Below are 25,692 nucleotides of genomic sequence, written 5' to 3' on the forward strand. Positions count from 1 at the left end.
TTTCCTGAGATTGTCTGTTTGCATTCTTTCTACTGGCTCTCAGGCTTCTGTCCTTTTGCCTCACCCAATATCATATCATGCCACAGGGGCACCTGTTCCACTATGTTATTAGCAGCCTTATTTGTGATAACCAGAAGCTGGAAACAACCTAGATTTCCCATGATAGAAAAATGGATACAGAAAATGTGGTTCATTTACACAATAGAATACTACTAAGCTGTTAAGAATGAGGACATCCTGATGTTTGCAGGCAAATGCATGTTACTAGAAATTATCATCCTGAGTGAGGTAACTCAGACACCCCCTCAAAAAAAAACAAACAAACAAAAAACAAAAACAACATCAACAACAACAAAAAACGAAACAGAGAAAAAAGAAAAAACCCATACAGAATACACAAGTTACAGACCACAGAATTCAAAAGGCTCAACGTGCTGAAGTACCCAAGTGAGGATGCCTCAGTCCCACTTGGGAGAGAGAAGGAAGCAACCACAAGTGGGAGGGAGGAGGGACTTGGGAGGGATTGCTCAGAGTTTTTAATTGGAGCTTTTCCTTATTCTGTTTTCTGAAAGTTAAAGTAGTGAACCCAAATGATTTCTTTACCAGAGAAGTTTTGAGCAAATAGTTATTACAAGGACATATCTAGATGAGGCCCAGTAGAATGCCACAAAATAAAACTCAAGATACACAGGTTGCTAGTTAACTTTTCACAGACCACATCCCAAGGATTTTCCTTTTCTCCTGTCTTCCTTCCTTCCTTCCTTCCTTCCTTCCTTCCTTCCTTCCTTCCTTCCTTCCTTCCTTCCTTCCTTTTTCCATTTTCTCATTTCTAAAATGTGCACATCTGGGCCAGAGAGATGGCTGAGTTCCTAAGGCTTCATTCACAATTAAAAATATAAAATATGCACATCAGATAATCTTGGAATTACCCACAGTGAAAACCCTATGGTTTTTAACACCTTATCAATAGCTTAATTACACTTGATGAGTCAGCCCTTTTAGAACCTTAACAGAAGTCTTTTAGTTAGTGATTTAGCATTTATTTCCCTTATTCCTTCATAGTAAGGGATTGAACATTTAAATAATAAAAGAAACCCTATAAGCATAAGGAAATGCAAACAACATATGAAAGAGATAGAAGATTTGGAAACTATAAAAGAGAAATTATCACGAGAAAGCTGAATAATTGGAGGACATTGTATCAATTAGAAGCAAGGTAGTTCCTACCCTAGAACTTAGGGGTTGTAAGCACTGTGTCCCATTAACAGCATGAACAAATGCAATTAATATAGTATAACATGGTGATTCCTGAAACAAGACAGGATAATGTAGAAAAGGATAATAAAAGTATGTGTATTTATAATATCTAAGAGAATATACTTAAAGAATATTTGAGTTTTTAAAAATATAGTGAAAAGTTTAATAATAGAAAATAGAGGAGAAAATATAAAGTCAGCAAATAATCTATCAAGCTAAAAATCTAACCAACAAGATTTCTAGATGGTAGAGCAGAATGATAGCAAATTATCATAAAGTTATAGGATGAAGTTTTGATATTAAAATATGCAGTTTATACTTTGAAAGTATCTTCTGAATACCCATAAATATAAAGTAAATAACCACAAGGGTAAGTCCATAGAAACTTTTAGAATGCTGTTAATGAGTAGATAACAGAAAATTCCAGAGAAAAAAATTTAACTCTATGTCATCATGAAAATGAGAATGGGACCAATCAAAGGTAAAAATCATGGCTTTAAATTTCTGATAAAATTATGTTTAAGATGTCGCTGTGTACCCAGTCTAACGTCTAATCAAGTCTGAGTTAAAATATATTTTAGGCACATGCTCTAACACATACACATACTTTTCTTTCTAAGAAATAACTCCAGGGTATGCTATAACTGGAAAGGAACAGATGAGGAGAAAAGAAGAGTACACGAGTTAGGAACTGAAGGTGGGGAGAGGGATGGTAAGGCGAGGACTGGGAATCATGGCTCTCAGTTGCTTCTGAGAATGAAGATGAAAGATGGGAATTCCAGAAAGGGATTTCCTCACTATACTGAATTTGAATCAAATCCTTCATGCGTAAGAGTGTGGAATGTTAAGAGAATATTAAGAAAGGTTTATATTCTGCTAATGATCTTGGGAAAAGGAGTCAAGTTACAATATTCCTACTTAGGTAGGAAACCTTTCAGAATAGAAGAGAAAAACAGAAGAGAGGCAATTACTCATCTTCCAGGAAAGATATTAATGTATTTTTTTGTTGTTGATTTTTTGAGACAGGGTTTCTCTGTACAGCCCTGGCTGTCCTGGAACTCACTTTGTAGACCAGGCTGGCCTGGAACTCAGAAATCCGCCTGCCTCTGCCTCCTGAGTGCTGGGATTAAAGGCGTGCACCACCACGCCCGGCGGACATTAATATTTATATTATGTTGAAAATTTATAAACCAAGATAGCAAGAGGGTTAGGGAACCCAGGACTTCAGTCATGGTAGCAACAGTCTATCAGCTGATGTTGAGTCTAGCCCCTGCTCTATAACAGCCACTGGCTCTTACAGGTTGCCACTGAATGTGTTCTGCTAGACCTACAGTTTCTTACTGGAGTCCCGAGCAGCTTTTCTCCTTTATTCAATCTGTCTTCATCCTTGTTTTCTCTGTGGGTGGGGGGAAGGGAGGAACAAGTTTTGTGTAGCTCAGGCTGGCCTGGGGTTCTCTGTGTAGCTGAGGATGACCTTGAGCTCCTGGTCCTCCTGCCTCTGCCTCCTCCTACTGTTATGAACTTGTACCACCATGGCTCTGGGATGATTGGTTGTGGATGGGTGTAGCCAAGGATCTTAGTGAAGGTGTGAGTGATGAGGACCTTCTTTCATTCAGTAGAATTCATCCCTGAAGCTAGAGGCTGGCATTGTCCAAGGTAACAGAGTAGAATCCTGGAACGATAAGTGTCACCATTTCTCATGGAGCTCAAGTCTTGGGGACCTGTGGAGAGAGAGCAGAAATCCTGTAAATACCAGAGGTCAGAGATCCGAGAGGAGTGAAAACTTCTCTATGTGAGATGTTGGCCACAATTCTAATGGCAGAGCAGCCATGGCTACCTGCATCAGACCTACACAGCAGCAAGCCAGTCCGGGGTCAAGCACCTTTACTCTTCCATCTTCTGGTCCTCAGCATAAGAGTGTAAGTGCTGTTTAGTGGCGATTTGTACCCTTGTTATATTCCATGCTGAAATCATAATCTCTAGTGTGATGGTACTTGGACCAGGGTCCTTTGGGTGAGGGGTAATTAGGTCATGAATATGGGACTCCTGTGGCAGGCTAAGTACTCTATGGAAGGATGTACTCCTTTTGTCTGTGTTCCTCATCACTTGAGCACACAGCAAGGAGGTGGTTTTATGCAAACCAGGAAGAGGCAGTCAGTTCAACTCCACTATGCTGGTGTGCTGATCTTAGTCATGCAGCTTGTGAACTCCAAGAAATAAATTGCTGTTTATCACCCAGTCATATAGAAGACTAACTCAATGAAGCATGTGTGAGTGTGTATATATTTATCTGTAGCAATAAATTAATATGCTGACACTGATGACATTTTACCATCCTGTTATTGATAGTATTATCATTTGTTAAAGATTCATCTTATACATGCTTTATGTTAAAAGTTAGATAGAGGAATTTAAGAATTGTTTCTACATTTTTCAGATATTAGGTTTTGCTCCCAAAAAAAGATTCTAACTTATGAATATCCAAGGTGATATATAAAATGACAGAGTCTTTAATCTTATTTGATAAATCAGTGCATTTATTAAATGAAGAACAACCTTCTCACATTCTGATTAATATTTAAGTACTTAATACTTTTTTACACACAAACTCTCACATGCTTAGTGCACGAAATCTCATGGAATGCTTTTAACTGTTCACTGGTTCATTCATCTATGGTTAATATAAGGCACTTTTGTTGTGCCTTACAAAATGTGGAGTTATTCAATTCAGTGCGTGCAGTTAAGAATCTAGATTATTCTTCAATAATCAGAAACATACTTTGCCAAAAATCCAGTCTGAGTGTGCTCAAAATATCAAGTGCCTTTTGAAGATTTTTAAATAAGAACTCTACAATAAAAATTCAACAACAAACAAACAAAAGCCCATAACAAGTTTGATAGACAAAAGTGTTTACCAGACATCCTCAAGCCTTCTTGAGAATTTTTAGAAATTAAGAGAGGGAGAGGCAGAGAACAAGGTAGATAAGGAGGGAGTGGACGTCTTTCCTTTATTAATTATTATTATTATTATTTTTACCAAGGACATTTGGTATTGAGAGAAAAAAGGGAAGACGACAAATGAAGAAAGGACAGGATTTGCCTCAAAGATTTATTTTGTAATTGACTGTAGCTTCTAAAGGTTTTCATTGATGGAGAGTAGGAGGGAGGATTGTAAGTTTCAATGCCAAGGCTTTGAAGAGTCGCCCTGCTGTTGCAGCTGCTTGGGCAGGCTCACTCAAACGTCAATGGTGCATTGTGGCGGGCGTTCTGCTTCCCTGTTTCTGATGGACATTCTCCAGGCAGTGAAGGGCAGAAGGGCTGGCAGTGCTACTAAGCAGCATAATAGAAGTTGTTGGACTAGTTTTGAGTATATGTATTAGCAGAACACTTGATGATTGATTATATAATATGGTCAGTCTACACTGGAGTTTAAAAAGCACTTTCTGGCAAATTCGTGCAAGCAAGATGTTCTATACTGTCTTCTTGCTGTATAGAGTGTATGTGATTTAGTGATTGCATAGTGGTCAGCAGAAAGAAATAGTGTAGGTAGTATAACGAAAAAGTCAGACTATATTTAGACCCATTTACATATTTTCCTAATGAAATAAAAATCACAATATTGACTTCTGCTGTTTATAGTATCATTTTTAAAGGATAGTCATATAGAACATACTAAACTATATTAAAATTATTCTAGTGTTTTTTTTTTTACCTTTACTGAATTTTTGGTAAATTTTATAATTTGATTTGTCCTTTAATTAACATGAGCTTTCATACTAGATTTTAGGATCCACCAGCTACTTAATAGATACCAGGACTTTGACATGACATAAGGAAGTTCTATAGAGAAGGCAGAAATTATATTGCTTATGTCTTTTTGTGATGAGGAGGATATTCACATATGAACAGGAAAGAATGGGTGGGGATGTGCATTTTTGCAAATTAAAATAAAAATCATACTGGCAATTCTATCAAGGATAATGATAACAGTTTTTAAGAACTGCACATTTATTATTGTATGTATTTTTAAAGCATTGTCTCTCTCTATATTTTTTTTTAGATTTATTTATTTATTATATGTAATTACACTGTAGCTGACTTCAGACACTCCAGAAGAGGGCATCAGATCTTGTTACGTGTTACGGATGGTTGTGAGCCACCATATGGTTGCTGGGATTTGAATTCGGGACCTTTGGAAGAGCAGTCAGTGCTCTTACCCGCTGAGCCATCTCACCAGCCCGCCTCTCTATATTTTTACTTGCTCTTTGATGACCCTGAAAATAAGAAAGGTTTTTCTCATTTTACAGGTGAGGAAACAGACTTAGAAAAGCCAAAAATTAGTTTTGAGCAGTAGATGAAGTAATTAACTTTCTCAGTTAATCATTATCTTATCTCCAAGAAGATGTTATTGCCCCCCCCCTTTTAAAATTTTTTTTAACATGTTTCAGGTGAAATTAAATACTGCCCTCTTCTGCTAGAACACATGGAATCCAGTACTGAGAACTGTTGCTTCAAATCTCATTCTTTTTCTACTGAATGCTATGATTTTATAATTAGGGGAATTGAAAAGTGTAATGTAGAGGCAGGGGGATTTCTGAGGAGGCCAGCCTGGTCTACAGAGTGACGTTTAAGACAGCCACAGCTACATAGAGAAACCCTGCCTGGAAAAACAAAACAAAACAAAACAAAACAAAACAAAAACAATGTATAAAAAATTTAAAGATAATGAAGTATTCTGTAACCTGTAGACTAAACTTTATCTTAAGTAAAATGTCTGAGCTGAGATAATGAGTACATAATAGATATCATGTAGAAACCGAGACATATCAGTATATGTATCCAAGATCATTTTCTAATAGTTATCTAGATAATTCGATGAGAGAATGTTATAAATATGTGCTATCTTCATTTAAGGATATGACCAAATAATTACAGTATATTTAGATTCATGTAGGTTGTTTTTTGATTTTGTTTTCTTAGTCAAGTATCTTATTAATGTCCTACCAAATACAAAGTAGTACCCTCTATGAGAATTCTTTTATCATTTTTTTTGAGATTACAATACAATCACATCTACCTTTTCCCTTTCCTCCCTACAAATCCTTCTATGTATGCTTCCCTACCCTGTTTAGGCAACTGAGGAAAACTGGGCATGGGAGAGATAGAATTACCCAAGGAAGAGCACCCCATTTGGTTGTTCAGTGCCAAATGATCAGTCTTGAAAATGCACCAATGAGTAACATTATACTGATTGACAAAACTCCTTATTATTTAAGAATAGGAGTGTATGAGCACACATGCACATGAATAACAGTTAGTGAAAATACGGTGTATGCATTTGGAAAATTTCTTTTAAAAGAGAGTATGACATCAGAGTTTTTCTCAGTGACTACCAGTTGGAAAAGAAGCCAAGAAAAACATGTGACGACTAAATGGCAAGTATCTTATTAAGCACACTCTCAGCATGGATCTAGGGGAGGTGTGATTGGCAGAGGTAACATTTTAATTGGATCTTCATTAACAATCAGGATCTTCTTACAAAGAAATAGAGAAAAGGATCACAAAGTAGTAATATTAGCTCACATCCACAAAACTGTATTTGTTACTTTTCTCATGACAACAGAAATACCTGCAATGATACCTGAGGAGGATTAGATCTTTTTGGGTCACAGCTTTAGACACCTCAATCTATTACTGATTTGACCCATGTATTTGAGTAGAACTATAAGGCAGTGGGCATGCATGGCAGTAAAAATATATAAAGTGATTAGAGACCAGAATAACCCTTAAATTCATGTCCCCAATGACCCACGTCTTCCAACTAAGTCTGCCTCTTGATGTATCGACCACATTCCCAAGTGAAGACCAAGACACACAGGCCCGTGGGGGACAATTAAGATTTAAATCATAGCATTTTGCCATGGCTTCAAAGGTTCATGGGTATCTCATAATGAAAAATGCATCTTTAGTTTATCTTTAATAGTCTCAAAAATCTTAACATTACTAACAACATTAAAATATTCATGACTGTCTTAAGACTTGGGATATACTCTTGGATGTGAGCTCTGTAAAAATACAAAATAAGTTATTGTCTTCCTATGAATGCAACACAGTAAACATTGCTGAGGAACGGGGTACAGTAAACCTTGAGGCTTTGAAAGACAGGATTGGGGCATGGAAACATACACAGGATCAAAGTAATATGCAAACCAGAAAAGCAGACATGAAATTCTATACTTCCATGTTTGACATCTGAAACACGTAATGCACAATGTGAACTTCAAGTTATTAAGGTAGTCTTGCCCCTATGGGCTTTCAGTTGCAGTATATATGTCCTCTTCCCATAGCTGGTTTCATTTTTTGCAACTTTCATTTTTTTTTTTAAAGATTTATTTATTTATTATATGTAAGCACACTGTAGCTGTCTTCAGACACTCCAGAAGAGGGAGTCAGATCTCGTTACGGATGGTTGTGAGCCACCATGTGGTTGCTGGGATTTGAACTCAGGACCTTCGGAAGAACAGTCGGGTGCTCTTACCCAGTGAGCCATCTCACCAGCCCCTTTTTGCAACTTTCTTTCTTCAGTTTTATGTTCCTGACATCTCTACTACTTGGGATTCCTCTTAGTGATTAGGTATGCACCTTCAGACCTTCACAACATTACACATTGCCCTCTCAGGGACTGCCAACACAGATGTTAACCCTGATATACATTGTCTCCAAGGTCTTCTCTGAAATCTTGGCAGAAGTCTCCATGACCCCATAACTCTTACTGTGCATGTCTGTACAAGCAACATTACATTGATAGGACCAAGGTTTTCCTTCAGTTTGAGAAGTACCTAGACCCCTCTAAGACATGGCTGAAGGGAGCAGTGAATGGGTATAATGAAGGGCTTCTTAGGCAATTCTGTGCCATTGAGGAACCTTTGTGAGACCTCAGAAGGATCACCCTAATTTAGTAGGACCCAACAAGTACTAATGGCATCTAGATTTGTCCTAATAAAGCTTTAAAAGGAGACTTGCGAGGACCAAACCAATCTACAAGTTATTAAATAGACTGCCAAAAAGTTGTCTTGATATCTAAAGTAATTCAACAACAAATTCTGAACACAGCAGCCGAAAGTTTATATTTCAAGTAATGACCTCAAACTTAAATTTATAATGCATTAAAAAGATGGAAAATAGGAGCTTTAAACAGAAGAAAATCAATTAAAGTTGGCCTAGAAAGGAGTATCATGGAATTGGAATGGAAACATTTTGTAACAGATTTTATAAATATGCCAAAAGACTCAAAAGAAAACATGACTATAGTAAAGAGCATTGAATGGTATAAAATAAAACTAACTGGGATTTTTTTTTATTGCTAAAAATAGAATTGAAATAAAATGCACGTCAGTGTGATAGGGCATTTGATGCTGTAGAAGAGAATAGTGACTGTGAAGATATAGCAGTAGAAACTATCCTTTCTCAAGCATTCTGTGAAAAATGAGATATAAATAAAACCTGCAAGGACGTTAATGCCTCCGAGATCTATGGGATGTCATGGAACAGTTTATAGAACCCCAAAATGGATGCAGAAGAAAACTTGGAAGAATACTTGAACAATTAATAATTCCAAGATATAAGATCTTAACCATGATCAGTATAAATACACTGGAAATCACATTAAATCAGGTTATACCAAAAGTGCTGAAAAGAACCAAATAAAACGTCATAGTGGTGTGGAAAAAGAGGTCTACAGTCCAAGCTCTGAGCAGGTGGAAGTAGGTAGTAGAGTAGATAGATCCCCGGAGTTTGCTAGTGAGTCTGTCTAGCCAAATCATTGATTGCCAGCTAAGGAGAGACATCCTCTGTTTCAAAAGCTAAGGTGGACAGGCTTTAGAGAAACTGCTGCTCTTGCAGAGGACAATAATTTTGTTTCTATCTTCCACATGGTACACAACTATATCTAACTTTATCTCCACAATATCCAACATCCTCTTCTGACCCCTGAGGACTCCAGACACACAGGGTGATGCATATATATGCTTGTAAATGTTTATACAGTAAAAATCTTAAAAGAAAAATGAGGTGGAGAGCAATTGAAGAAGCTATGTGATAATCCTGTGGTGCATCTCCCATGTGTACAAATGTGAACACATCACATAAACACAGAGGGACTAAGGAGGGTGAGAGGCAGAAAAATCAACACCTTAAGAGATTATATAGATAGTGAATATATGACGTAATTATATGGAGAAATAATTATCAAAAATATTTTGTCAGAAACACCACAAACTAGAAGAAATTACAATGGTGTCTTTAATGTGTTAAAAGAAGAAGCCAAGCTATAATTTAATAAAATTTTTCTTTGAAGACAAAATTACTCATAGATGTGTCCTACAAGAAGTGTTAAAGCAACTACAGTGGGAACAAGAAAAATGACAGCAGATGAAATGGAACATTTTGAATTGTAATAAGAGAAATATTTAATATATTTTAATACATTTTTCCTCTGAAAATTTACTTAAGATACAATCAAAAGTTGGCAGCAACACTCATATATACACACAAACAGATACACACCCAAAGTATATGAAGTTTGGTATGAATTACATGACAGGAGTATAGTAGATGAATATTTTATGTTTTTCTACTACCTATAAATTCACATGAATAAATTGTTGATTATATATGGAGTGTGAGAATTAGTACATAATATTAATTCATTTAAACTTACAAACTTTTAGAGTAAAATAAAGGTATAACATTGTATTGTTAACAGATTACCTGACTTAGAAAGTGTTTGTCTCTGTTTATAAATGGCTAACTGTAGACATCTGAGGCGATTCATATAATCACTTTGAACGTAAGTCCTTGCTTAGAGTATCAAGAACTGTTTTTAGAAAATTGTCCCATGCATCCTATCAGACCACCATGGACTAAGGCTGATCTTCAATAACAACATAAATAATATAAAGCCAACATTCACTTGGAAACTCAACAACACTCTCCTCAATGATACCTTGGTCAAGGAAGAAATAAGAAAGAAATTAAAGACTTTTTAGAGTTTAATGAAAATGAAGCCACAACATGCCCAAACTTATGGGACACAATTAAAGCAGTCCTAAGAGGAAAACTCATAGATCTGAGTGCTGCCAAAAAAGAAACTAGAGAGAGAATACACTAGCAGTCTGACAGCACACCTAGAAGCTCTAGAACGAAAGGAAGTAAATTCACCCAAGAGGAGCAGAAGGCAGGAAATAATCAAACTCAGGGCTGAAATCAACCAAGTGGAAACAAAAAACTATTCAAAGAATCAACCAAACCAGAAGCTGGTTCTTTGAGAAAACCAACAAAATAGATAAACCCTTAGACTAACTAGAGGGCACAGGGACAGTATCCTAATTAACAAATTCAGAAATGAAAAAGGACATAAAAATGGATCCTGAGGAAATCCAAAACATCATCAGATCCTACTACAAAAGCCTATATTCAACAAAACTGGAAAACCTGGGTGAAATGGACAACTTCCTAGAAAGATTCCAGGTACCAAAGTTAAATTAGGATCAGATTAATGATCTTAACAGTCCCATTTCCCCTAAGGAAATAGAGGCAGTCATCAATAGTCTCCCAACCCAAAAAAGCCCAGGACCAGATGGGTTTAGTGCAGAGTTCTATCAGACCTTCAAAGAAGACCTACTTCCAACTCTCCTCAAACTATTCCACAAAATAGAAGCAGAAGGTACTCTACCCAATTCATTTTGTGAAGCCACATTTACTCTGATACCTAAACCATACAAAGATCCAACAAAGAAAGAGAACTTCAGGCCAATTTCCCTTATGAATATTGATGCAAAAATACTCAATAAAATCCTCGCAAACCGAATCCAAGAACACATCAAAACGATCATCAATCATGACCAAGTGGGCTTCATCCCAGGGATGCAGGGATGGTTTAATATATGGAAATCCATCAATGTAATCCACTATATAAACAAACTCAAAGACAAAAATCACATGATCATCTAGTTAGATGCTGAGAAAGCATTTGACAAAATCCAACGCCCCTTCATGATAAAAGTCTTGGAAAGATCAGGAATTCAAAGCCCCTACCTAAACATAATAAAAGCAATCTACAGCAAACCAGTAGCCAACATCAAAGTAAATGTAGAGAAGACGGAGGCAATCCCACTAAAATCTGGGACTAGACAAGGCCCACTTTCTCCCTACCTATTCAATATTGTACTTGAAGTCCTAGCCAGAGCAATTTGACAACAAAAGGAGAGCAAGGGGATACAAATTGGAAAGGAAGAAGTCAAAATATCACTATTTGCAGATGATATGATGGTATATATGTGACCCTAAAAATTCCACCAGAGAACTCCTAAACCTGATAAACAGCTTCAATGCAGTAGCTGGATATAAAACTAACTCAAGCAAATCAGTGGCCTTTCTCTACACAAAGGATTAAACAGGATGAGAAAGAAATTAGTGAAACAACACCCTTCACAATAGTCGCAAAAAATATAAAATACCTTGGTCTGACTCTAACTAAGGAAGTGAAAGATCATATGACAAGAACTTCAAGTCTCTGAAGAAAGAAATTGAAGATCTCAAGAGATGTTCTTCAACAGAGGAATGGTTACAGATTTTTGGCTTTTGAGCTTGAGTAACAATGTTTGTAGAATAATTCTACTGTGTGGTTAATGGATATTTCAGACCTTCCTTTGAAGACAAATGAGAAAGATCTATTGTGTCCATAGCTGAAATTTCGCCCTGTTGGTCATTGGGAGCAGACCACAGTGCTCATGGTGCTTCGCAGTGGGAGAGATACTGTCCTTCACAGCTACTTCCCCAAGCTTTGGGAACATTTCATGGTTCCAATGTTATCCCCTTTCTAACCCCCCACCCCAGTACTACTTGTTTAAACTGATTCAAGATTTGTGTGTGTGTGTGTGTGTGTGTGTGTGTGTGTTTGTGTCCTGGTTATTTAAAATGACTCTGTATATAAGACACATGTTAAAATTCTGAATTTTTGTTTAGTAAGTAGATAGTGACTAACAAGAGGCAATAGATATTCTGCCTACAGAGTAAAGAACTAATTTAAAGAATATAAGATGAATGCCCAATTTAACTAAAATTGAGATCAATGATCGCTTATAGGAAATACATTGCTGTGTAGAAATGGACAAACTAACTTTAAATTGAACGAAATAAAACCTCAACCTCAACCAAAACTCAAACATTCTTGTAGCTTTTTAAAAATTCTTTTCCCCTTTGTTTTTGTATGTATTATCACTTTTCATCTCATAGACATTTGATTCAGAGTTTAAAAATAATGAATTGGTTCACCAGGGCATTGAGATAACAAAGAGAAAATTCAACTCAGCTTTCAATATGGAAATTTTACTCTGTAGAATGAATAATGAAGGGTAGATAAAAATGTAGAATATATAACATATACATTAAGAAAAGTGCATATAATTGACACAAACTTAATATATTTACAATGAGTAAAAGTGAAATACAGCTCTCATTATTTGGGCATGTTCTCACTATTCCACAAAACAAAGGAAGGAGCCTGTCACAGAAAGGAATGACGTATACCCACTTCCAGCCTTGTTTACCTCTGATGGTTTGAGTGTTTTCGCTATTCTAGATGATTCTGATATTTGATAATAATTTAAGGAAATTTAACTCGTAGCCTCAAATCAGCTGAACTGCTTTCTATGATACATACACGAAATGTAGATGAAGCCAGATGAATCAGCAAATAACAACTATTATAGTAATGAATAAATAGAAAATCTGCATTAGATGTGTAGAGAAGAGATACCTCGGTTACAGTGCGCTAACATCTATGGAAGAGATAGAAAGGTAATGTAGAACTGTGTTTACTCTTTGAATTTCAAGTGAGAACAACATGGGATTTGTCCCATGCTTACCTGTTTGTCCATTGAAAAGGAACTAAAGTGACTAGCCTAAATATAAGAATTATATGTTGAATTTTCAGAATTTAGATTACCTTTGACTGTAAATTTGACTGTAGAGAAAGAAAATTGAAAAAGTCAAGGGATTTCTTGAGTGTAGAGATTCTTTTTTAAAATAATTGAATGTGAATTAATTAATTACAGTTCTTTTCTCATTTTTTTTTTTTTTTCTGAGTCAATGTTTCTCTGTGTAGCTNTGGCTGTCCTGGAATTTGCTTTGTAGATCAGGCTGGCCTCAAACCCAGAGATCCACCTGCTTCTGCCTCCTGTGCTGAAGAATTAAAGATATGTGCTCTCAGGTTGAATTACAGTTTTTATTTATGACATTGAAGTCCCAAAATGTTTACAGTGACATTGGCTGGAATTCTGAATAATTTAGTTTTTCAAAATGTTTGATTTTTATTTTTCTAAATGTTTTCTTAAGAAATTATAGTTGTATGTAAAAAAATGTTAGTATACTTCAAACTTATACTAAAGTGTCAAGTAATATAAATTCATGAGTCCTTCCTTCCTTCCTTCCTTCCTTCCTTCCTTCCTTCCTTCCTTCCTTCCTTCCTTCCTTCCCTCCCTCCCTCCCTCCCTCCCTCCCTCCCTTCCCCACTCTCTCTCTTTCTTTTTTATTACTTTTATTTTTAAACAGTTCAGTCATTATCCCTCTCCCAGTCTACCCTCCCACAGTTCCTTTTCCCATTCCTCCTCCCCGTGTCTCCAAGAGGATATCCCCCTCCTGCTCCCCTCACCAGACCTCCCCACTCCCATGGGCCTTCGGGCTCTTGAGGGTTAGAGGATTACATGCTTCTTCTCTCACTGAGGCCAGACCAGGCAGTCCTCTGCTGTATATGTGTTGGGACCTTGGATCAGCTCCAGTATGCTGACTGGTTGGCGCCTCAATGTCTGTGAGATCTCAGGGGTCCAGGTTATTTGAGACTGCTGGTCTTCCTATCGAGTTGCCCTACTCCTCTGCTTCTTCCAGCCTTTCTGCAATTCAACCTGACTTCAGTCCAATGGTTGGATGTAAGTATCTGCATCTGTCTCAGTCAGCAGCTTGTTGGGCCTCTCAGAGGGCAGCAGTGCTAGGCTTTTGTCTGTAAGCACACCATAGCATCAGTAATAGTGTCAAGTCTTGGAACCTCCCCTTGGGAGAGATCCCAACTTGGGCTGGTCACTGGACCTCCTTTCCCTCAGTCTCTTCTCCATTTTTGTCCCTGTAGTTCCTTCAGACAGGAACAATTCTGGGTCAGAGTTTTTGACTGTACTGGCAACTCCATAAATTAAATATTTTGTTGCTTGCTTTGTATGGAACAATCAGTTGTAGGAAAAAAAAACTCTGATAAGAGTCTTACCAAATTGATTATTTTTTAATTAAAACACACACACACACACACACACACACACACACACGTATATATGCAATACTAGAAAGTATAAATATATAATATATAACATATAATATATAATATAAAAAAGAAAGGCATCCTTTATTTTGTTTCTTTTTTTTCCATTTGTTTCTTAAATTCGTTGTACTGTATTAGGTTTTTGTGGCATTTTCAAGATAAGTTTGTTTTTGTTGCTTCTTCCCTGTCTCACTGTTCTTCCCTTGTACCTTAGCACTGGCCCCCTCTCCTCTGCTTTCATGTGTGGTGTACCCTATCATCTGCTCCTGCTTTTCATCTTTATGGTCTTCCTTAAAGGTCTGTTCCTGCACTCATCTCACTCAAATTCATACTTACAAAGTTGCAAGCTAGCCCCCACAGCTGAGACAGCATGAGACTGTGGTCCTGGTCAGTCTTAGTTCCCTAGATTTCTGTGAGACTTTTCAGGCTGTTCACGCTCCCTCAGATTGTATTTTCTCTGTAGCTGAGTTAAATTCTCTTGTGTGTATGTACCACATTTTTATTGCCCATTCATTTGTTGATGGACACGTAGTTTTGTTTTATTTCCTTGACTGCAGGACAGAACAAGAATAGACATGTCTGCATAAAAACCATCCATTTAGTGTTACTTTTTTCTTTAAATAATACTGAACCATATGTTCATATGTGCATATTAGCTGACATATGGTCATAAGACTAAGCAGACATAGAACCTATAATATACTTTTTGTTGTTGAAAGTTTCCTATGCTCATGTACCAGCTATTCTGGATTTATGAGAAGATATGTGTTTGTTAGATGGTATGTGTCATTTTTTATTGCATGTGTTAGAAAATGTCAAAGAAAAATTAAATAATCTGTGAAATGCAGAGAACCAGTTATAGGTAATACCTAATTTCAAGGAAACTTACTCCTTAGATATCTTTAAAGATAAACCTCTTTTAAAGAATGACATTTGATTAATGTAATTTTAGTTTTGGTTTCTAAGATCTGGTAAAGATACCTTAAGTTCTTCATATACTTATTTAATCATATATTTATTAAATTCCATTTGCACCCAGTATGGCAACAATGTGGAGATTTTGATATAATGGATGACAATGTAATTATTTAACTTACTAATTTCGTAAGTACATGTACTTAATTTTTTATTTTTGAAAGTTTCTTTTTTATTTTCTTCTCTTTTTATTGAAAATAGATTCTTTTCTAATACAGTATATTTGGTTTAGAGTTTACTGTCCCTGTACTCCCCCTAGTTCCTCCCCACCTCTTCTCCCATCCAGATTCAGAGAGACTTTCTGTCTCTCATAAGAAAACAAACAGGCTTTTAGTGGATAATAATAAAACAAAACAAAACCAAACACATTCAAGTTGAACAAGACAAACAGGAGGAAAAGAGCCCAAGTAGAGACCAACTCATTTGCATACTCAGAAAACCCATAAAAACACTGAACTGGAAGCAATTACACACACACACACACACACACACACACACACACACACACACACGCCCCCACACACTTATACACACAACATGTTGCCGACCCATACTGGCTCTGTGAATGCTGCTTTAGTCTGTGAGTTCATATGAGCTTTGATCATGGGAATTTAGAGGGCCCTGTTTTCTTGGTGCCCCCCTTTCCCCTCTGGCTCTTAAGCTCTTTCTGCCTTGTCTTCCATGCAGTTGCCTATGCCCCGAAGGGAGGATTGGATAGAGATGGCTCATTTATGGCAGAGTGTTCCAAGGTCTCTCACTCTCTGCATAATTGGTTTGAAATCCATCACTAAAATGTCACAAGATACAGTCCCATTTGCTGACAGCAGAGGGTTATTTAGGTTATATTTATGATCTCCATTTTGCAACCATACAATTTCTTGTTGTTTTAATGTAACCTTTGAAAGACTTGCTTACCTTTGCATCTAACCCTTGGAACTGAAGAAAATTGTCAGAAAAGAAAGCTTAATATGTATCTCCATTTTCAACTTCTTGCACAGTAACCTCTAATACTGTTAAAGACTAATATTGCTAAATGTTATTTCAAACTGATACATTTTTACTTGTTATTTATTGGGATTGTGTGTCCAATAGTGTTAGGCCTCTTTTCTGCACAATAGTTTGTAGTAGTTTGCTGTCTATTTTGATATGATCTATGTTTTAGTTAATATCTGCTATTGTTTAGAATTTAAAAGTAGAAAGCCAACAATTATATTTATACTCAGTATTTTCAATCAATATGTGATAGAGAAGAGATAGGTCACTAGACATTGCAATATTCAACAATAATTTCTGTCAAAGCCATTAGGCCTATATACTTCACAGCTAGCATGCTCATGTAACCAGAGATTTTTACAAATGTGGCCCTAAAATATCATAAGTTACCTAAAACATCATGAAATCATTGAAATTTGTTTGGTAACTTGATTGTGTGTTCTATCTTTGTTGTTGATAAGATTATGCTATAATATCAAAATGTTCACAATCCCCATATGGTTATGCTTACTATGTCACCTTTAGGGTCAGCCAGAGTAAGAAATGTTACAGAGATTACAGGAAAAGAGACACCTTGTCTAAAAGCATAATTGTGTTTACAAAGTCATAGGTGAATGGGTTCTCAGATGATTGGTTAAGGCCAGTGTGAGTCTCGTGTCAGTTCAATATGACTGGTGAACATATGTGCTTTAGACCTGAGAAAGATGAAGATGTAGTGGTATGCTAGGACTCACATGGATTAGTGTAAATCCTTTGTAAGATTGAAGTCTTTCATAAATACTCTTTTGTACATCATCTAAAAAAAAATCACTGTTTTAAGACAAATGTTAAAGAAATGCTCATTTTAAATATAAATAAAAATTCAAAAATAGTCACATCTTTATAAACAAGGACAGATTATTAGTTTCTTTTCCCATATCTGTGAAGAACAACAGATGGATGACCTTTCGAAGTAGTCCTTACATAAACTTTGTGAGAATTGCAATTGTGAATTTGATTCATTTTGTGAAGCTTATGGTTGCTTTGAAATGTACACAGTAATAATCACCTCAACATTTGTTTTAATTCTGCCAAGATTATTTATCTTACCTGAAATGACAGACACCTCTGTTGGGATATTATTATGAATATCGTTATAATTTATCAATATAAATTATATGAACTCAAGATTCTGACTTTAGTGAGAGTTTTAACCCATTATAAATAGGCAAATATTAAAATTTCAAAACAGGATCTTGCAAAGGCTTTTGTAGGACCTTTTCCATTTAGGATAAACCATCTCAAGATGCAAAGGTAATTGGATGCCCCTCTGTGTGTTTCTGTGTATATATAGTAGTACATAAATGTATATACATATGAATATGCATGAACATATATTTACACCTTTGTGTGTGTTACCCCAAGTGAAGCCAGAATTGTTATTTTATGTAGAAGATGGTATCAACTCTTTGTGATTACTAGTTTTGGTTTTTTGCCACATCAATATGATAGTATCTGTGAGATCAAGGAATTGTCACAATTTCAGCTCACAGTGCAAATAACAAACCTTAACATCCAATTCCACCATGCATAAAGTTAGTTAACAAGAAAGAAGCGTATTCAGCATTTAAATTATGAGACTGATCTTTGTGTTGAGTAAATTTTCACATTGGGAAAAAGCTTCAGATTATTTATGTTTCTATATATTTCCTTCAGATTTTTGAAGATATTGACCATACCCAAACTCAAACTTTAATGATTATAGGAATATCATACTCTGTGCTTTTTGAGAACATTTTAAAACTTAGTCTTGCCATATGAATAGAGAAAGAAAATTCAATAGAACCGGAGAAAGGAGCTTTTCTGTACACTGGTCCATCATATAAGCCTTTAAAAGACCCATAGCAGAGGCAGATTATCCAGTGTTAGAAAACAGAACATCTTTCATATGCCATTCATGGCTTGAATTATATAAATATAACCCTAGAAAAATTAAACTGAAAAGTTGATATAGCAGAAAGAACCTTGGTTACATAAATGTAAACTTCATTTTTCTTAATTCTACCTTCAGATTTCTTTAGGCTTTTTATTTTACTTTTTTAGTATGTTTCAAGATTTGAGAAATAATGATGTTTAGGATGATGATTGGGAAAGGAGGCTGTTGGTGTGGAAGAGTGCAGGAGTGCCTGGGGATCGAGGAGGAGAGGGAAAGAGAAACAGCAACACAAACTCAATGAAAAATTCCCTGGGGGAAAACTAATGCTTTGTCTGAATAAAAAGCAAAGAGAGTTGCGGTAGTAGAATGCCCACAGTGTGCATGGCTATTACCAGGTAGAGATTTATGTAAGCATTTTCAGTCTAAAGTGCCACCTACATACTTGAATTTTCTGTAATATAGTGAATATTTGAGAAGAAAACATTCAGAAGTTACACTGCTTAGCTTGTTCAGATTGGTTCTGCAAAGATCCTTTTCAGATAGAAGCTCATTGCTGTAGGACTGGACTGTGTATCTCAGCTCTGCTACCCAAGAGATATATTGATTTGACTATGGCTGATGCTTTCCTAATAATGGTTCACAGTGAAGTATTGGAATAGGCATTGTTTTTACTCACACAGGAAGGGGGTTGTTCATAGTGTAACTGAATTGTCTTGATTGCCAAGGCAGTTTGCTTTGTAGTAAAGATCTGTCTTACATCACCTGTCCTGACACTTGTGGATTCTGTCCTTTATAACAGTGTCTCACTAATTAGTGCCTGTGGTCTTGTCAACTCTGGATACTTGACCTTTGTAGTTTTACAGAAGAAAAGACAGTAAAGTAATTTTTTCTATCCTGTCAGGATTAAAGTATGATAAATTTTATTTTTACAAGCTTTCAGTGTTGAAATTCACATAAAAAGATTTATCTTATGTAGCAATGAGATAACAGCACATAATATATATGTCTTGTTTTTTTTTGTTATATACTAATTCACAAAATCTATCAATAGGAAAATTAAATTCATTTAAATATAAAAATATTAGTGGAATCTTTAAATATCAAATTATTGTTAGTATAAATAGTGCACACTATTGTGGAGCAATAAATGCACATTTAGTACTTCCTGGAGGAAGTGAGTTCCAGGGGTGAGGGCTTCATGTACTGTTTGGGAAGTGCAAACAGGACGCCCAGTGATGAAGACCAGAAATCCTATCCTACTTTGTTCCTCAGACCTTGTCAAATAATCAAAGGAAGCTATTGAAGCTCTTCTGGTCATCTTTTTTTAATGCTTTCTGGTATGGAATAGATGACTTTTGTTGCCAAAGGTGAAAGATCAAATCTACAAAGGCTTTCTTCAGAGTTGTTCTCTTTAGCGCAAAGTAATGCTTAGGAATGCTTTGATACTAGGAAACCAGGCTCAGTGTTAGCACAGATAAGCTTAGAGAGAAAGCAAAAGAAACTATTGGGACAGCCTTTTTATTTTACCTTCTTAGGTATCTGATACTTGCGTGAGTCACAATTGCATTTTAAGTTGAAGATGCTTAGTTTGCTTTTGGCATCTGTGCTGTGACTGTCCAAGGTAGGAGTGCTTGATGACTTTTGTTAACGCTTGTTACTAAAACCCCAAATCCACAGTAGATATTTGCGTTGAACTGTAATGTTGGCAGGGAAGTTTGATAACATCATAGAAAACTATCCATGATAATAACCAGGGGATGAATGGTCATATACTACTTAAGATGACTTTATTGAAAGTTAGTCATAAACAAAATCTGCCAAGTATGAATAAGAGATAAAACAATGTTTTTATATAAAGCTTACAATGAGTATAAATTATTTTCTTTTAATTTCAGTGTGTGTGTGTATCTATCTATATGCCTTCACTTCTAGTATGATTTAGTTGAACATAGCATAATTTGTTTAGAATGTGAAATTCTTGTGCAAAGGGTTTATTGATTTGTTTTTAATTTTGATATCTTTATTCATTTTGGGGTAAGGAACTGACATTATACCATTAATCCCATTTTAAAACTTTTTTTTTAGTGTGAAAATGAAGAAATATTTTGGTTATCATGACTTTACAGCACTGAACCTTAGCAAAGGGTAGAAACTTGAGTTTAGGTTGGAGTGTGGCATAGTTATTGACTCACCGTCTGCCACATATTGCAGGTAAGTCTTCGATGATTCAGTGTTGCATAGTTCTGGTCAGGGTTTAGACAACTGGAAATGTGCGACAGAGCCTCTTTAACTTACAACTGATTTTAAAATACCTTTAATTATAAATCACGTGTGCTGGGGAAACTGTGGGACGGGCCTGGGCACCGCTGTGCCCTTTAGTGTTGCCAGTCCACATGCTTGTTAACTTTCAGATGATGTGGTAGATGCTGCTAGTTTGAATCAAAGAAGTCTGAAAGAAGGAGAGCAAAGCAAATGATTCCCGTCTAAGTTAGAATTTAGGACAGGATTGTAAAAATCATACAGGAAACCCCTATTCTTTTTTCCCCTTATGTTTGGAAAGTGAAGTTGAGTATTACGTACATATGTTCTTCTCTTAGATTTTCTTTTCCTGTTACACACATCTACCCTAGTAATGTTTTTTGAGAATCTTAAAGAACCTCGAATTTAATTGAATTATGTTTTAGTTTCTTGCTACTTGGATTTCCTTGAAGAAAATATAAGATCAGTCTACAAAGCAACAGTAAAAATAGATAAATTTCTGTGCAAAAATTAGCTTTAAACTTCTGAATTCATATAACTTAACTTATTACTTGTTTAATCAAAATGTAAAGAATTATATAGTTTTACTGATCATAAAAATGATATATATTTATTGTAGAAAATTCAGCCCATGATTAAAAATAAAGAAATAGAATATAAAAAGTCACCTATCTTCTCCAATGTTTTATGCATATGATATAAAATATATAATTATGTATGTGTATTACATATACACATAGATAAGACCATGTGATACAATTGTTGGACTGAGGTGGAAATTAGTAAGAATGTTGACCAACTAACTTAATGCAAGAGATCTAAATGATCTTGTAGGAAACTGAATATTGGGTTCCACAAAGCCTTTAGTGGTCTTGTTTTTGGCATGAGAAGGCTTCATTCAGGTATCCATCTGTGAGAGAAAGTCAGGGAAAAGTTCCTGCATATAATGATATTAACATGTTAACATATTTTACCTTTGAGAAATGTTAATGTACTATTTATATTGACTTTTCCTTTGCCCATAGCAGATTGTATCGTGATAGGGTTGTAAGCATTTGAGACATTCAGGTATAAGAAACTTCTGTCATCAGTTCCTCTCTTATCAAGTGTTTTTGTAAAATTAATGCCTATAACACTTTTTAAGAGATTAAAAATTATTATAGGATGCTACTATGCTATACTGTTTTAAAATTATTTATTTTTATTTTTTAAAAATAGTACAAATGTAGTGGCCTCTTGTGAGGCTATGCCAGTGCCTGGCAAACACAGAAGTGGATGTTCACAGTCAGCTATTGGATGGAACACAGGGCCCCCAATGGTGGAGCTAGAGAAAGTACCCAAGGAGCTGAAGGGGGCTGCAACCCTGTAGGTGCAACAACAATATGAACTAACCAGTACCCCCTGAGCTTGTGTCTATAGCTGCATATGTAGCAGAAGATGGCCTGGTCGGCCATCAATGGGAAGAGAGGCCCCTTGGAATTGTAAACTTTATGTGACCCAGCACAAGGGAAGGCCAGGGCCAAGTAGTGGGAGTGGGTGGGTAGGGGAGCAGGGGCGGGGGGTGGGTACAGGGAACTTTCGGGATAGCATCTGAAATGTAAATAAAGAAGATAATAATAAATAATAAAAAATAATCCAAATGCTTGTGTGTTTGCGTAACTGCGTATGAGCACATGTGTACATAGAGGGCATAGACATTGGATCCTCTAGATTTGGAGTTGCAGGCAGGTGTGGGCTGCCTTGTGTGCGTGCTGGAAATTAGGCTTGCATCCTTTGGAAGGTCTTCACTGCTGAGACACTTCTGTAGCCCCTTTCTGAGATTTTTACCCTTTTTTTCAGTGCCTCGATTGATGCCTGTGTGTGCACAAAGGCCATCTTGTCCCATGGAGCTTGAGTTTCAGGTGTTTGTGAGCCACCTATAAGGTCTTAGGTCCCCTGGAAAAGCAGAATGGACTCTAAACTCCTGAGCTATCCCTCCAGTCCTAAGGGCTGGTTTTTTTAATCTGAGATTATTTGGTTTGAGCACTATCATTAATAATGATGTCATATAACAATAGGCAACCCACGTAATTTATATTAGTTTCAGTTTTGTTCTTAGTAAAATGAAGATGGTAACCTATATTCATATTTTATGGTGGGGTCCGTGAGGATTATTATATGGTTACAGGTTTAGGTGCCTTTAACATAAGTGTAAATACACACTGATGTATGAATGTCTTTGTCATATGCTGATTTGCCTTGGGGGACCTCAGGAGTAGAATGGCTGAGTCATACATAAGACCTGTTTTGATATTTTTGAGAAGTGTAGTTACTGATTTCCATACTAGCTTAACTAGTGTCATTCTCACTATAATTGTATGTGGATTCCTTTGGCTACATCCTCAGGAGTGTTTGTTGCCATTTTCTTAATGGTTACCATATTTACTATGGTCACATGAAATCTAAATTGGATTTAATTTTAATCTCTGATGGCCACTGAGATTGAACATTTTTTAATGTTTACAGACTATTTAACTTCAACATTTGAGGAATGTTCTTCATCTTGCTAGCTTTTTTTATAGATTGAGTTGTTTTTGTTTAGTCATTGTAAATATTTATATATTTTTGATATTAATTCTGTCCATTTAATTTTAACTAAAAATTAAGTTATAGATATTTTGATAAATGGATAGTTTCCGAAATAATTAAGGCTAAGTAATTAACATACTTATACCTCACATATTTTTTATTTGTGTGTGTACATGTTGGGATGACATTTGCTACCTTATTTTAGATACTTTTAAGTTGACTTTAGACTCTATTACAGCTATAAGACAGATAACTGTGGCTCGTTCTTAATCAACGAAAATGTTTCACGAACATATGCACATTTCCCATAGCCATCATTCAAAATGAACTTTACAAAGCTGTGCCTGTTACATAGCATCTTGTTAAATTTAGAAAATAAGCAATTTTTAACATTTTATTAATTAAAATTATAACATAATGGGATGCTAACTATGATGTGAGATAAAATCAGAAAAACTTTAATAGCCCATATTAAATATCTCACTTCTGAGCCTCATAATGTAAACCTGCTCTTCAGTGTGGCCTAGCTCAATCTCTCCTGTTTATATAATAAGGCTCTTGTGTTCACTGACATTTTAGGTGAAATACCATCTATGTATGACCAAGCTTGATATTAAGAAGTTAATGTTTAGTTTACCTCATCTATCTAGTATGAGCTCATTATGTTAATCTATTTCTTAAAAATTTGCAGTGAATCTAGTTTTAAGCTTTCACATATTTGACAAAAAAATTTCCATTTTTCACCCAATCTTGTAATTAGCCAACTTGTAATCTGCTCGGTTTCTCTGCCATCTCTTGTGTGTTGTAATCCTGGCCTTGCACTATGCAGGGCTTTGTTTCCCTTTCTTAGAAAAGTATGTAGTATTTCTGGGTCATTCTGTATCACCACAGTGATCATGTCATCTGTAGCTGCAGATCTGAGTGAAGCTCATCTCCTTCATCTAGATAACTGTTATTCTGAGTGTGTAGTCAAGATCAGTCAGCCTTTTCAGTTCCTTATCATGCAGTTGACTCATACTGACCTCTGAAGATGTTGCCTCTTTCTGTCCTAGGATAAAGTAACAGATCACTGAGATACTATCTGGTAATTGTGCCAGAAGAGTGGCTCCTGGTGTCTAGTAAGGAAGAGAGGAACATTTTAAATTAGAAGGTTGAGAGATTGTTGAATTATATATAAACAATACATTTGCTAAAAGATGATGAAAATATAGTCAAATGTTTTAAGCATTATGATAATGCCTTTCATAATGTAGTCATATTATTCTATTGTTGTATACACTTTGGAACTACAGTGTAATCTAAATTTAAATATACTAGTTGAGTGTTTCATATATGTCTTGATCATATTCATATCTCCCCCTAGCTGTTCCCAGATTCACCTGGCTTTTCTATCAACCCAACTTTTTATCCTTTATTTTATTTTTGAAGTCCCATCAAGACCAATTTCTACTTCTCCAATATTCTTGAATGTGTTGGGATCCACTGGAATGCTGCAGACTTGTTGGGGACTATACTCTTAGAAAAAACACCGTCGTCTTCTCCCAATAGCTGTTTCAATAGCTTTTTGGCCATGAGTGGGCTTTCTGAGTACAACGCCTATCTGTACTCTGGGATTTGGTCTGGCTTGAGTTTGTACATGTTTTGTGCTCTTAAATTTTAATATTTTCTTTGAATTTAGCACAGTGATACAGCTTAGTAAAATAGATTTTAAGAATGTATATTCTTTCCATATATATTATAAAACTCATATTCAAAACATACTTTTGGATTTAAATCATAATAATAATAAAAAGGAAATGTGGTTTATATTGCAAATAATATATTAAAGAAAATTTTACTGGAGTTTAGTATATATGTTGCTTTCATTTCTAACTCGAATATTTAGCAGTCAAAAAAAATAAATAAATGCAATAATTTTGAGGATTACTGTGGTTTTATTTATTTATATACTATTTACTCTTATGAAAATGTATATGGCCAAATATGTTGCCATCCTGTTTTATAATACTTTTTCAGTCATTAATTTACATTTTTCAAGTCATTATTTACACAAGGTATGCTTTCTTTTTTTTTAAATTTATTTATTATTATTTTCTTTTTTAAAAATTTTTTTATTATTATTTTCTTTATTTACATTTCAAATGCTATCCCGAAAGTTCCCTATATTCCCCGCCCCGTCCCTGCTCCCCTACCCACCCACTCCCACTACTTGGCCCAGGCGTTCCCTGGTGCTGGGCCATATAAAGGTTGCAAGACCAAGGGACCTCTCTTCCCAGTGATGGCCGATTAGGCCATCTTCTGCTACATATGCAGCTAGAGACACAAGCTCAGGGGGTACTGGTTAGTTCATATTGTTGTT

General features: G+C 35.7%; 1 protein-coding gene across 17 annotated transcripts in view; it reads left to right on the forward strand.

The window, feature by feature from the left end:
- Zbtb20 (zinc finger and BTB domain containing 20) overlaps positions 1 to 25,692 on the forward strand; it is a 726,359-nt gene that overhangs the window by 66,288 nt on the left and 634,379 nt on the right. Inside the window, exon 1 of one of the 17 annotated variants that reach the window (XM_029544670.1) lies at positions 19,893 to 20,127. The exons of the other annotated variants lie outside the window; for them this stretch is intronic. The gene's annotated coding sequence lies outside the window, so the exon portion shown is untranslated. Of the gene's footprint in view, positions 1 to 19,892; positions 20,128 to 25,692 lie in introns of those variants that run through there. 17 annotated transcript variants of the gene reach the window in all.

This window comes from Mus pahari, chromosome 12, assembly GCF_900095145.1.
Source record: "Mus pahari chromosome 12, PAHARI_EIJ_v1.1, whole genome shotgun sequence".
In the NCBI taxonomy this organism is placed as follows: domain Eukaryota; kingdom Metazoa; phylum Chordata; class Mammalia; order Rodentia; family Muridae; genus Mus; species Mus pahari.